The sequence below is a fragment of the Littorina saxatilis genome, unplaced genomic scaffold (assembly GCF_037325665.1).
Source record: "Littorina saxatilis isolate snail1 unplaced genomic scaffold, US_GU_Lsax_2.0 scaffold_813, whole genome shotgun sequence".
Lineage (NCBI taxonomy): Eukaryota > Metazoa > Mollusca > Gastropoda > Littorinimorpha > Littorinidae > Littorina > Littorina saxatilis.
Window position 1 is genome coordinate 11,724 of NW_027128528.1, and position 11,268 is coordinate 22,991.

Genomic DNA, 11,268 nt, shown 5'->3' on the forward strand with positions numbered 1-11,268 from the left:
CAGACAACAAACCTCGCTCTATACAACAAACCTCGCTCTATACAACAAACCTCGCTCTGTACAACAAACCTTGCTCTATACAACAAACCTCGCTCTATACAACAAACCTCGCTCTATACAACAAACCTCGCTCTAACAAACGCATACAATTACCCTAGGTTGTCCGTTTCTACCTGCCAAATATGTTGTCTCTCAAGGACGTATCGGTTACGCGGGGTTTGACCGACTTTAAATGGGAACAAATGGCCCGACAGGTCATATTCAAGACCTTTTACCCTTACCCAAACAGAGACTTCATGGTCACCCCGATAAACATGTTGGAGAACGGAACAATGGACGAACGACACCCCATGGAAGCGTTGTTCGACTGCCCCTTGTATCCCACGGCATTCATGAGAAACCTTTACAGGTTGTACACGACGATAGCCTATGTGACCAAGGGGGTACAACTCGGTCTACCCATGGACCACGTCAGCAAGCTGAGGGCCGTAGAGATCGGTCACCCGTACATTCTTTCGAGCTACTTCATCGATGATCCGGGTGTTGCTGCTGCCCTGAGTGACATTTACTCGGTAATGTTTGACGACATCATCGTGCATCCGCCATCCACAGCCGTCCCGTTGGCTATGGATATCATCTGAGACACGCACGGGTACCTGACTTCAAACTCTCTCTTGCTCTTGAAGACGTGTTTGGTAAAGAAATTGAATAAAATTGAGCCCACGGGCAACATACAACCGTTGTTTTCAATGTCTTTTGATAATTTTAACCTAAAGTACACGTGCGAGCGCCTGAGCGTGGTGTATAGCTTCATCAGGGTAGCTATGGACGGGGCGGCTCTTGTGTAGTCGGTGGTATACCTCACCAGGTCCTTTTTCTCAAACTCGTCCATATAGTATTTGATTACCAAGACTTCGTCTATAATAGCACCCGCGGTAGCCATCATGGAATTTCCGTACACAGAGTTTGTGATCGTAGACTCGCTTACGATCGCCATTCGATCTCTCGGATTGACTAATACCACTCCCGTACCCACCCCGCCCAACCCTCTAGTCCAGTTTGACGCCCTGTGCGATGCTGTGGCCGTGAGTTTCAATTGCGTCCTGTACCTGGAAGACCAGGTGCGTGGAAGTAAACAGGTGTACAATGCCAGTGGGTCGGCTCTGAATCCCAATGTGTTTATAGTGAGAACCCCACGGGCGTTTGTTATAGTGACTTCGGGAGACACCCGTGGGTATACCCGGTTTGAACTCGGGAGGCCGAGTGAACAACTAGAGGAGCTCGGGGGGGAAGATCTACGGGACACAGAGAAAATTACTGAAGACTTCACAGAAGAGGCCCTCGGGTGGTATTATGACGTCTTCAAGACAGATCCCAAGAGTCCGTACAGGACCATACCCAGGAATGTTTTCTCGGCCAACGTCAGGGAAAACTCTGCTACTATGCCCAAGGGCGAGTTTGACCTCGTGATCCAGTGTCCTACCGCCGCAGCAGTAACGCATGTTCTTGGGTACTCCAACCAAGGCATGGTCAGCCTTCCGAGGTCAACTCTGTACACCGGGAAAATAGCCACTCCGGTCTTGAGGGTACCTAACGGGGCTGGTATTTGCTTGCTCGCTGGTGTACAAGAAGTCTTTGTGCTAGACTCGATGTTCGCACCAACCTTGGCGTTCCAGTTTGTCCCGCAGTTTGTCAGGTTTGTGGACGGCCTAGACAGAGGTAACAAGTTGTCCGTCATCGACAACCCCGTCATTACCTCCCTAGACACGCTCGTCGAGGCCGACATTGCGAGCAAGTACAGCAACCTCAAGGTTGGGTCAAATATCGTGCAGGGAGAGTGCTCGTACGAGTATGATGCGGCTGACCGCGGGGGTATACCTCAGTCTAGCACTTTGGGTCACATGATGTCCCGGTGGAGTGTCCCCAAGCCAATTTTATGCGTCAAGGAATCGGTGTTGTGCATGAGCTTGGACACCCTAGAGCGACTCATAACGGTGATAGACGGTTATATTCCCGCGGAGAGATCCGTCATCTACACGACCATCGAGAGGTTTGTCAACTTTTTGTATCGTGTGGGTTACTCCGGGGAGATACCCAGATACGAAAACTTGACAGACTCCTTCGTGGCCTACCAGAACATCAAGGCAATCAACAGTCAACTGGTCACAACCGACGGGACATTGACTATAGACATGACACCATTCGCATCCCTTTCAAAGCTCGAACAGCAACAACATTTATTTATAAAAGACTGGAGAGAAACAAATTCGAATGTTGTGTACAACGTTTAATTACTTCAAGGTTACAGAGTCAACAGTTAACACAGATAGAGTCCCCTGAGAAGTCACTGGTAGTTGATGGGGGGGAGGGGGGGCAGATGGAACCGTTCTGGCTGAGCTCTTCCCACCGCTCATGTCCATGTACTGTCCCTGATCCTCGGCAGTAGTATTGGTGAAAGACGGGTACAGGCCGCCGACTCTGGCAAACGGTGCTATCTCTCCGAAGAGCGGGTCCCTAGACATACAGGGTCGTTCCGTAACCTCCCATGGGCCAGTATAGGGCGGTAGTTGAGTCACCGGCAGAGGCCTGTATGGCTTCTCTCCCCGTGGGTGCGCGACAGCTACTCCATTGGTGTTGATTCGTTTCACCAGGGCGTTGGTGTGTTTGTTGACCTTGTGCTCAGAGTACCCCTTGGTGTCCAGGTTGCAGTGGTCGATGGTCAGCACGACGGGTTCGTCTGTCCCGGCCGTAGCGGCAGTATTGGCACTAATAATGTCCGCCACCTTGCCCTGCACGTACGCTATGATCGCATCTCGGCGTAACCCGCCCACCGCCTGTGGGTAGGCGATGGTGATAATATTGAGCGCGGGAGAGGCTTGCTGCTTTTTCTTGCCGGACATGGTTGTGGAATGAGACCCGCGCTGGCTGTAGTCTAATATATATAGCTCTAGAACAACAGACTTCGTTCCTGACAACAGACCTCGCTCCTGACAACAGACCTCGGGTCAATACAACAGAGTTCGCTCCGCTGAGAGTATAAATATAACTACCCGCAGTTGTTATCTCTCATTCGAAGATGTACGCTAGCAGCATGAACGCTAGTAGCATGGTCTCCCCGTGCCAGGCCCGCCCCATGGTCTTCCCACACATAAACCTTGGGCAATGGTTGGCGCTCGGTGACTCGATCTTCAACAACCTCAATGCCTTCCTACGGTTTGTCCCGGGTTCGACAGACTACCCCCACGGGCAGCGGTTGACGGTACCTGAGATGTACGATATAGCCCTGAGGAGAGACATGTTGCTTCCCTCTGTGACTAGAATTCCACGGCCACAGTACAACGAGTCCCTGCAGGGTTTTTTGAGGAGGATCCTGTCGAACACGCTGACTGCCACAGAGGGTGTAGTCACCGCCTTTATGTATGCCGCAACCATATTCCACGAGAAGACCTGCCCGCCCTCTAGGGGCAACAGGTTGTTCCTAGAGCACTTTTGCGAGACACTGGCCGAGGTCATCTTGCTGGTCAACCCGAAGATTGCTGACTACCTAATGGTTGATGAGGAGGTTAGACATTGTCGGGCTAAAATATTCCCCACGGGCGGCCACAACGCATTCTAGACATTCTCCAGGGGACCGCGGGGTGTTATACACGATCTCGAAGGAGCACTCAAAGGTCGTCGAGTCTACAGTGACCTGCGGGATCCACGTCTTGTTGTAATGCTTGGCGTGAGAGGCTTTCGGGTTAGCCCGGTATGTCACATACCCTCCACTCGTTGTTGTTGTTGTTCCATTAAAGTCTTGAAAAACGATCGTGTGTTGAGTGTTTTCTACCTTTAGAGGGTAGAACGAGCCTCGTAAGAGTATGGGGGGTGCGCAGAAGTAGGTTTCATTACACGACTGAGAAATGATGCCGGCTTTGAGCAGTTTCAATAGGGCAGGTTGTTGTTGTTGGTGCACGATTGTAGTGTCTTTGGGGTCCCACAGGTACAGTTTATCCACCCTTTTCCATTCTATGAGCAGCTTGTAGACGTTACTGACATATTTACATTTCTGAAGGATCACATTGTCAACCTTGAGGTCTATTACAGGGCTGCGTATGTACATGCGGTTAAGGTCGTGATTGTAGAATATGACGTAGTATACCTTAGTGTCCACCCCCTCTATAGAGTAGAAGAATGACCAGTATCTGTTCCCGACAGACACCAAAGAGGTCCCGAGAACCCACAGTTTAGACGTGACGAGGTTAATGACGGTCTCCATGGTTCAAACACACACACACAAACAAACTTCGGTAGTTTTAAATCACTCAAATATTGCACACGAGGTCCCGTCTCTATAGCAATAGCGACTTGACCGAATCTCGATAAGCCGCCGTGTCACTAGCGACGAGGAACTTGCGGTCGTTCTATCCCTAGTGGACTACATGAACTTTGAAAATACCACCGACCCATTCTTATTTTAACTCACGGGTGGCGGGCAAAACGATGTATTCTACTAACGCGCATGTCCCGGGTAGCGTTACTACCGTCATTACCAGTCTACACCCACGGGCATAGTATCGTGCTCTACTGTCGTCGTTGTCCACGATAATCTTGTTCTTGCGTCACGTGCTTAGCCTGCTGGGATTAAACCTCATATAAGATCCAAGTCTGTTGTATTAGAGCGTGCTTTGTTGTACTGGAGCAACCTTTGTTGTATATATACTGTATATAAGGTAGATACTACAAGGCCAGTATTTATTCTTTTTCCAGGATGGCAACCCGTAAACTCTTTCAAAACATTTTGGAGCACTTGGACAACCATGGCGAGCGGAACTTTACCGTTCTGCCCGACACGGTACTCCTGGATGAATTTGAGAGATATTCTCACGCCGTTCATCGAGCTCACGGGAAAGCTATTGACCACGACACCCCGTCTGCCGCGGGGACAATTCTCAAAAAGACTGCTTATGTCAGGGTGACCTCTATGGAGTACGCACCGGTGGGCTGCGACTTGCTGGACAAGGACAAACGCGTCCTCGAAACTATAAGCAGACGAGAGCTGGTGCACGCCTTGAGGTTCGGCCTTGACATGGACAAGATTAAGTTCTTGAGGCGGTGGTCTCTCGAGTACGACGGTGTACCCTCGACGCTGTGCGAGGTGCTCTTCCTGTCCTCCGAGTACGAGAACTCTCCCTTAAACCGGTTTTCATTCGTGGACAAAGAAGACCTGGTGGTTGCTGTAGACCCAAACCCGGTGTTTGTCGGTTCCCACGGGCTGGAACCGATGGTGCGGATACTGTCTTCGATGGACTACAAGAATCTGTTGGAAGTTGACCGGCGCCGGGACAGGTATTTTCCTCGACGCTTCAGAAACTACGACCTGATTACCCTCATGGGCTATCCCAAAGAAGTCTCCTTGACCGAGCTGCGCTATAGGCTCAAATTTGGACAGCGGATCATGCCGGTGTTCTCTTACGAGTGGTACACGGCCAACACCAGCAGAGAGAGCAAGAGGCAGGGCGGCTACAACAACCTGAGAGCCATGTTCACAGACCCGGACAGGTATGACCCCAAGCGCAGCGACAACTGGGACAGCGAGTGCGAAGACCTCTACGAGCGCATCATGACCAGGTTGAAGGTGTGCAAGTGCCACGAAATGACACCCCCCGAGGGCAAATCTAACTATTTCATGCACAGGGACGTGTTCAACGACCTGCGGGCTGAGCTGTGCGGTCACCAGCGAGAGTTGTGCCTAGACACTACCTGCGGGAGATACCGGGACTGCCCTATGGGGGTTGCGTCATTAACCTCAGACAACTAGAGCAAGGTATGTTGTATCAGAGCCGAGTCTGTCGCGGAGCGAGGTCTGTTGTATCGGAGCGGAGTGTGTCGCGGAGCGAGGTGTGTTGTATCAGATCTGTTGTATTAGACCGAGGTCTGTTGCAGCGAACCTCTTTTCCCACTTGGCATCTAATTGTTGCATCAAGTCTTGGATAATTTGTTGATTCGCTTGTTCCGAGCTTGGCTTCCGATTAGGTCTATCTCCTGACTCAGCAGGCCCGGCTTTCTCATTATCATTCATTTCCGACACACAACACAGGTGGAACCGGTCACAAGCCCTCAACGATTTAAATCACTGTCATTTATGAAAAAAGGGGCAACTCACCTTACAAACGAATTCCAAACACAAAACGTTATTACACAAACACTTTGCAGTCGAAAAAGAATTAGTCCTGCACAAAACCAGTTTGATGAACCACGATTTAATCCATGGTGTGGAACAGCTCGTCCATTACCTTCAAGCTCTTACCTCCAATTGACTTCTTGCTCATGCGCGCACAATACTCACGTGACTACGTAGTGACGTAGTCAATAGATGAATAATAACCTCAGACAACTAGGGCAAGGTATGTTGTATCAGAGCCGAGTCTGTCGCGGAGCGAGGTCTGTTGTATCGGAGCGGAGTGTGTCGCGGAGTGAGGTGTGTTGTATCAGATCTGTTGTATTAGACCGAGCTCTGTTGTATTATTTATTTTAGATCAGAGCGGGCTCTGTTGTATTAGACCTTATCCCTTAGTCCTGGCAATGGTCGTAGCGTGGATGTTTAGGATTTTTGACCGTAAAGTACCCCCCATGCCTATGGGGCTGTTATAGGCGCTTCGGAAATGATATATGTAGTTGAATAGGTACACACACACACACAAACAAACACACACACACACACATTGGTAGGGCAACTGTGGGGTTTGTTTGTTTGTGTGTGTGTCAGTCTGGTCAGCCCGAGCAATGGTCGTAGCGTGTATTTTTAGGATTTTTGACCGTAAAGTACCCCCCATGCCTATGGGGCTGTTATAGACGCTTCAGAAATGATATGTGTAGTTGAATAGGTACACACACACACACACATTGATATGACAACTGTGGTGTAGAATAATAGAATAGAATAGAATAATGTTTATTGTCATGAACCAGTAAAGTTATTGACACAACAAACAACAAATAATGCAAGTTACTTGGATTTTTGTTAGCATATTTCATATTGATATGTGAAGCATCTTCTTTAAATTCATCCCTTAATTTAACATATTTATTGCATTTATCTAGAAAATGTATTTCATCTTCTATGACATTGCATTCAATACAAAGACGATTTTCTTTAGGGATATTCTGATGTCTTCCACTTTCAATTTTTAGACAATGTGTGCTGGTCCTTAATCTGCTTAACATCTTTCTGTGTTTATTATTCTTAATTTGTATTAAGAATGACTGCATTTCGTAAGATTTACTGATCATAGACTAAAACTTAAGTCTGGAATATGTATCTGATTTTTCTTTTGTCCAGTATCTTATATATTCTTCTTGTTGTTTTTTGTCAATCGCAAACTTTAATTTGTGTACGTTTAATGTAGATTGGTTATGCCAAACGTGACTAAAACCTAAGTTACAAAGAGATTGTCTAACAAATTGTAGCCATGGCGTTTCTGTCGGATGGTGCAACATTGAGTCATATAATTGATGTATATACGAATCTTGTTTGGAGTCTAGAATATGCGCCCAGAATGCTATTGTTTGTGATAACATTTTTAATCCTAAAGGGAACCTTCCTAATTCCCCCAGTACAGGTATCCACATAGCTTTTCTATGAACTCCAAGAAGGAATCGACAAAATTTGATATAAACAAACTGATTCATGAGGATTTTTGCTAGATAAACATGATCCAAAGAAATGATCAGTATTTGTTTGTTTTATTTTATTATTAAACGTAAACGGATACCAGATTTCAGCGCCATATGTTAATATCGGATTTACAAGTGAATCAAATAAATGTATCATTGTGTCTATTTGCACGTTTTGATTGCTGAAAATTCTGCGGAGGGAATGTGCTGCTTTATTACCTTGTTTACTTAAATGATCTTGAGCTGTATCAAAATTTCCATTCTTGTTGAATATGACCCCTAAATATTTATATTGATCTGTTACTTTGATTACATCAGTTCCACATTTAAATATTGTGTGCATTTTTGGATTTATATGACAAAATACTATAAGAATTTAGTATATTTAGTATAATTTGGTGTATGTGTGTGTGTGTCAGTCTGAGGGGAACCCACGGGCAGCATCAGAGCGAGGTCTGTTGTTCAGCCCGAGGTCTGTTGTAGTCACACGTGTCTGTTTGTTTAGCCCGAGGTCTGTTGTAGTCATACGTGTCTGTTTGGTCAGCCCTAGGTCTGTTGTTGCCACCCTCTATATAAGTAAGAGGTCGAGCCCGCTCGCCTCACTTTAACAATTGTTGTTCATCATTTTGAGGTAGTGGACAGTATGGACACTAGTGTAACCAATGAATGTATTTACCCGCAAGTGTTTATCAACGCAACTTTGTACAGACCGTCATAATGCACTGAATTTGTTTACCGAGTATACCTCTAAAGGTGTCTTGTAACTTGTGTTTGTTGATTTATCTTATTACCTTTGAGCATGTTTTGAATTTATTTCATCGTTGTCATCTATCACCCACAAGTCATCATTTGATCAATTATAATGTATCATTTTTAACCTCAGCCATCATGTATTTGTTTCATCCATTACCCATGGGTATTATCTGCAATGTGTCATCCTTTACCCTTTGATCATTACCAGTACGACTAAATCTCATCTTTTCTGTGTATATCCAATGTAACCATTTGAGTATCATATAACCATGTATCTAATGTATCCTCAAAGTCCCCTATAGCACTGTAAGGCCAATGCATGATGGTCATCCACAACCTCAGAGTGACAACATTATCCAAAATAAAAATCTTTTTTTGGAAATGTTACATCTGGTTTTCACGTGTTTGTTTTACCCCTCGAGGGAGATGCTTCTGTGTGCATGGGTTGTTAGGTGTGTTGTATGTCATAAGACTATATTGTCTAGCAAATTTATCACGAAAAACATTGACAACATGCAACACCCAGACGCCGTTGGTGAATTGACTTGGGCATGGTTGAAAAAAGAGTTGTAAAGGTTACACACGTTCGTCAACTACCCACACAGGACATTTAAATCTGCTCTCGTGCTGGCATCTGAGGGGTTTGCTTACATCGGAGACGGCAGTGACGATAGAGTAATTTGTTGCTTTTACCGAAATGCCGGTGTGTCTGTCTAGGCTCCTTGAAAAAAAACCAGAAAAACAAAATAAATTAACAATGTCACCTGATGAGTTTGCAGATGAGCCCACTTAATCAACCCAAAGTAATGACTTGAAATGACCATGACTGACCTGATAAGACAAAGCTCACACAAAGAACACGCAGTGAAAACAGTAAACACAGTCACTTTTACAGTGCAAGGGAGGGAAGAAGGTCTGGTCTGCCCTGACAAAATGGGATGAGAAATGGTGATTGTGTCCCATGGATAGATGATAAGAAAGGGGCCGAATTTGTCTTTTGTTTGTGGATGTGCTGTGGTTGGTTGTGTGTGTGTGTGTGTGTGTGCCTGTCCTTACTCTGTCTGGATGAAGAAGGGTATTGAACAGACCTCAGTCTACAACAACCCCCCCCCCCCCTTCCGGGTCAGATACAACAGACCTCTGTCCAGTTCAACAAACCCCGGTCTGATACAACAGACCTCGGTCCGCGGAGAGAGAAGAGTATGTGTCCAGCGTGTGTTTGCAAATTGTAATCACGGCCCGCCGGGGGTGTGAGTGTGTGTCCAGTGTGTGTTTGTAAATTGTAATCAAGGCCCGCCGGGGGTGTGTCCAGTGTCTACTCGTACGCTTTTGGGGTAGTAATGGTAGGGTGGGTGGGATCAAAATTATAAATATCTCGTGGGGGTGTTTGGTCTACTACCCAGACTAGGGGGGGAGGGATAGGGTGCGCGCTTAATATAATCCCTCCCGCTTTTTTAGTTAGTATTATACTCTTTTTGATTCCATTACTGAAGAAGGAGTTTTTACTCCGAAATATTTATTTCATTTTGGTGTTTGGGTGTTATTTTTTATTCTTATTAGTATTATACTCTAGAAGAATGCTGTAAATATACCCCGTGGAGGGGGGGTGTTAAAAAAAGCCATCGGTATCACTGTAACCAGTGACTTGTAGGTATATGACTACATCAGGGTGGTCGTAGTATGTATGTTAACACTTGTGGGTGTTAACTAACACACAAATGTATACATACTACGGTGTCTATCCTCTCACTCCCGCTCCCGCTCCCGCTCCCGCTCCCTCTGGGGGTGTTTTAAAACCTCTTTAAGAACAAAAACCAGTAAATCGGGAGCGGGAGCGGGAGCGGGATATTAGTTTGTCATGTCTGATATTCACCAGATAGCAAAAACCAACTAAAATGGATTCTAAGTACATATCTGCAAAGTCAATTTGCGTTCGCATGAGCGACAAAGACTACTCTAGCGGTGTGGGCAGCATGATGCTCGAGGCCATAAAAAACACTGGTCAGTGTGATTTGGGGTTTATGGTCCCGTCGCATAAGGTCTTGTATGCGCGCTCTATTGGGCAATTCAAATTTCACAGCGGAATGAAGACCCTGTGTAGTAAGTTCGGACTATCCTTCGAAGACACGTCTCGTGTATTGGTCAAACACCCCGCCCCTTACAGTATTCTGGATCCAATTTTTGTCGATGGCTACGACCCCAGCAAGCTAGAAGGCGCATTTGGTGACGATGTAAGACCAGCACTACTCAGTAAGAGGTATTCCGATAGATGTGTGGGTGTGGCTGTCAACACCAAGATTAATCAGCGCATGAACGAGATTATTACCAACGAGACAACTTCGGGTATTGTCAAGAAGGGCCTGGTGGGCATGGGCAACACCCTCGGGCAGGTGGCCCAGAGCAAAGCGGTGCTGGCCAAGTCTCACCGACAAGAAGAGATGGATGCTCGCCCAGAGTGCGAGGACCCCTTTACCATGACCTTCAGGAGGGCGGACGAGAAGACGGGCGAGTTCCTCGAGGGGTACGATCCTTACACCGTGGAGTTTACCCCGAGGCTAGGTCGGACAGACGTGAAGCAGAAGCACTACTACATCTTCTCGAAGAAGCCCAGCTGGGGTAAATCTTACGTGATGCAGAAGGAGGTGGTAGATCGCTACAAGGCCAGCATCGTGTCTTCCGTCAACAACGCCTGCAACCTCCCCGAGGGGATGCAGTTTCTAGTGGTGGACGAGTATACCCAGAAGCGGTCGTTGGACATCTCCGAGCTAAAGTGCATCACGGGCGGAGACGCCTCCAGCGGCTCTCTCAATCGCAAGTCGTTCGGGGACTCGTATACCCCGCGGGCAGACATGCAGCTAA